We start from the raw sequence: 3,521 nt of genomic DNA, 5'->3' as shown, positions 1-3,521 counted from the left end.
TTGACTCTGAACCGCAGTTGGTCCTTGAGAGACGACCTAGGGGTCATTCCCTAGCATTATACTGCATTTCTAAATTGCAATCAAATTTGTATGGGCCGCGACACCCATCAAATTTTGGTGCGGTTGCCGGGGACCAACGGTTCAGTTTTGAGTCTTGTGTCTGTGTCTTGTGTTGTGTTTGTGATAGTGTCATTTGTGTTGTTTTCTGTGTTTTGAATTTTTGTGCTATCGTTTCATGGTTATAGGGTGTTGTGACTTGGTGCATGACTAGAGGAAATCCTGGACTCATACCATCCTTTGATCCTGAGATTGATAGGACTTTTCATAGGTTANCTAGGCATTTTAGGAATTTATCTTTAGAGTCTGATTTTGAGTCAGTTCCATTAGACATTGTGCATACTGCATCTGTTACATCTGCATCTGATTCTGATTCTGATTCTGATTCTGTTGTTTTTCGCACTGAGAACAATATGGCACAACCTCCACCTCACGAGAGGACTTTTTGGGAGATGGCTGCACCTGATTTCAGTTATGAAAGCTTGTGTATCCAATATCCTGATGAGGACGTACCATTTGTTCTCAAGACTGGACTGATCCATTTGTTGCCCAAGTTTCATGGCCTTACAGGTGAGTGTCCGCATAAGCATCTGAAAGATTTCCACTATGTGTGTTCATCCATGAGGCCTCAAGATGTTCCTAAGGATCAAGTCTTCTTAAGGACATTTCCTTATTCATTAGAGGATGCAGCAAGGGAGTGGATTCACTGCTTAACACCTAGAGTCATCACCAGTTGGGATGACATGAAGAGGTTGTTCTTAGCAAAGTTTTTCCCAGCATCCCGAACCACACCTATCAGAAAAAACATCACTAGGATTAGGCAGTTTGGTGGAGAAAGCTTATATGAGTATTGGGAGAGATTCAAGAAGCTTTGTGACAGCTGTCCTCACCATCAGATACCAGAGCAACTCCTTCTCCAATATTTCTATGAAGGTCTCAATAGCTTGAATAGGAGTATGATTGATGCTGCCAGTGGTGGAGTACTTGGAGCTACGACTCCTACTGAAGCCAGGCACTTGATTGAGAAGATGGCTTCCAAGTCCCAGCAGTTTGACACCAAGAGTGATACTATTGTGGTGAAGGGAGTACATGATATTGTTACCCAGTCTTCATCATTTGATGATAGGAAATTAGAAAGCAAGATTGACTCCCTTGTGAGTTTGGTGTCGCAGATGGCTTCAAATCAAAGACCCACATCTCCCTCTACATCTGTTGCACGACATTGTGGTTTGTGTCTCTCCAGTGAACAGTATACAGATGACTGCCCTGCTTTGCAGCAACCTACTGGCCATGATGCATCTCCAGCTTATGTTGCAAATATACAAATCAACAGGCAGCTGCAACAGTCAAATTATGACTTGTCCAACAACAGGTATAACATAGGGTGGAGGAATCACCCAAATCTTAGATGGAATAATAATGCACAACAGCAACAACAACCACCACATTTCTAGAATGTTGCAGGTCATAACAAACCATACGTGCCTCCGCATGTCCAGAGATATCAGAAGCAACAACAGCAAGAGATTCCTGCCCAACCAGCTGCTCCACCTTCTTCTGAGCTTACATTAGAGGACTTGTTTAAGCAGATTCAACAGATGAACGCTCAGAATATGCAGTTCCAGTAGGAATCTAGAGCTTCTATTCAGAATCTTACTACTCAGATGGGTCAGATGGCAACACAATTTAACCAGGCACAGTCACAAAATTCTGACAAGTTGCCATCCCAGACTGTGAAAAATCCGAGGAATGTGAGTGTCATCACCCTCAGATCAGGGAAGCAGATTGTTGTGCCCATAGAGCCCACTTCCACATCTACACCCTCACCTGCTACTTGTAACAGAAAAGAGGACCAGACTGGTCCGAGCAGGACATTTAAGGCTGGTGGACCTTCTTCCTCTCCCGGTGGTTCTTCTTCTCCTTCAAGTGGATCATCTCCCTCTTCCACCACCACCGCTGCCGCACCTTCTCCTTTGGTTGACCGACCTGTCCCTCTTCCATTCCCTTCACGGGCACTTCCTAGCAAAAAGACGAAAGAGGTGGATAGGGAAATTCTGGAGACCTTTAGGAAGGTAGAGGTGAACATACCTCTACTCGATGCCATCAAGCAGATACCAAAATATGCCAAATTCTTGAAGGAGTTGTGCACACACAAGAGGAAGATGAAGGGCAATGAACGGATAAGCATGGGAAGGAATATTGGTAAGTCGGTCCCGCACATTCCTGAAAAGTGCAAGGACCCAGGTATGTTTTGCATTCCTTGTGTGATTGGGAACAGTAAATTTGAAAATGCTATGCTTGATCTGGGTCCACCCATAAATGTTATGCCTTTGTCTATATATACATCTTTGTCTCTTGGTCCTTTGCAAACCACGGGTGTGGTCATTTAGTTGGCCAATAGGAATGTTACCCACCCGACAGGTTACATAGAGGATGTCTTGGTTAGGGTAGGTGAATTGATATTTCCTGTTGATTTCTATGTTTTGGAGATGGAGGACGGTTTCTCTCATGGATCCGCCCCCATTATTCTAGGCAGGCCATTTTTGAAAACTGTCCGTACTAAGATTGATGTGTATGCTGGGACATTGTCTATGGAAATTGCTGATATTGTTGTGCATTTTAATATCCTTGATGCCATGAAATATCCAACTGAGGACCACTCTGTGTTTAGAGTTGATACATTGGATAACATTGTGGATGAGTTCATTGTTGATGACTTTCGTTCTATGCATGAGAAGAAACATTCTTTTCTATCTTTTGTACATTCATGCATAGCATCTGGGATTGAATCAGGAATTGGAAATGCTCTTGAATTTGATGATGATAGAGATGCAAACTGTGATGTCAAGGTTATTGATGATATACGTGTTTATGATGATTTGGATGATATTGATGATGTTGTTGATATACCTGTGATGGATATTGATCTGGATTGTGATGAGATGGGTTTTCTTCCTTTACCGGTACATTCTTTAGAGTCAGAATGCCTTAACCACGTTGCAGGAAGTACACTTGAATCTGACTTGCAGGAACCCACTCTTGAGCTGAAACAGCTCCCAAAAAACCTCAAGTACGTGTACTTGAAGGATGATGAGAAGAAGCCTGTGATCATTTCTACCTCCCTTGATTCTGTTCAAGAGGAGAAATTGCTTGATGTGATGAGGAGGCACAAGAAGGCCATTGGGTGGAGTTTGGCTGACATACCTAGTATTAGCCCATCCACATGCATGCATAGAATTCTTTTGGATGATGGGGCAAAGCCAGTGAGACAGCCATAGAGGAGGCAAAATCCCGTGATCATGGACGTGATTAAGAAGGAGGTGACGAAGCTTTTGCAAGCTGGGATCATCTATCCTATTTCAGACAGCCAATGGGTGAGCCCATCCATGTTGTGCCTAAGAAGACTGACCTCACTGTTGTGAAGAATGAGGGTGATGAACTTATCCCCACTAGAGTGCAGAACA

This window comes from Vigna radiata, unplaced genomic scaffold (genome assembly GCF_000741045.1).
Source record: "Vigna radiata var. radiata cultivar VC1973A unplaced genomic scaffold, Vradiata_ver6 scaffold_263, whole genome shotgun sequence".
In the NCBI taxonomy this organism is placed as follows: Eukaryota; Viridiplantae; Streptophyta; class Magnoliopsida; order Fabales; family Fabaceae; genus Vigna; species Vigna radiata.
This window is presented reverse-complemented; position numbering follows the sequence as displayed.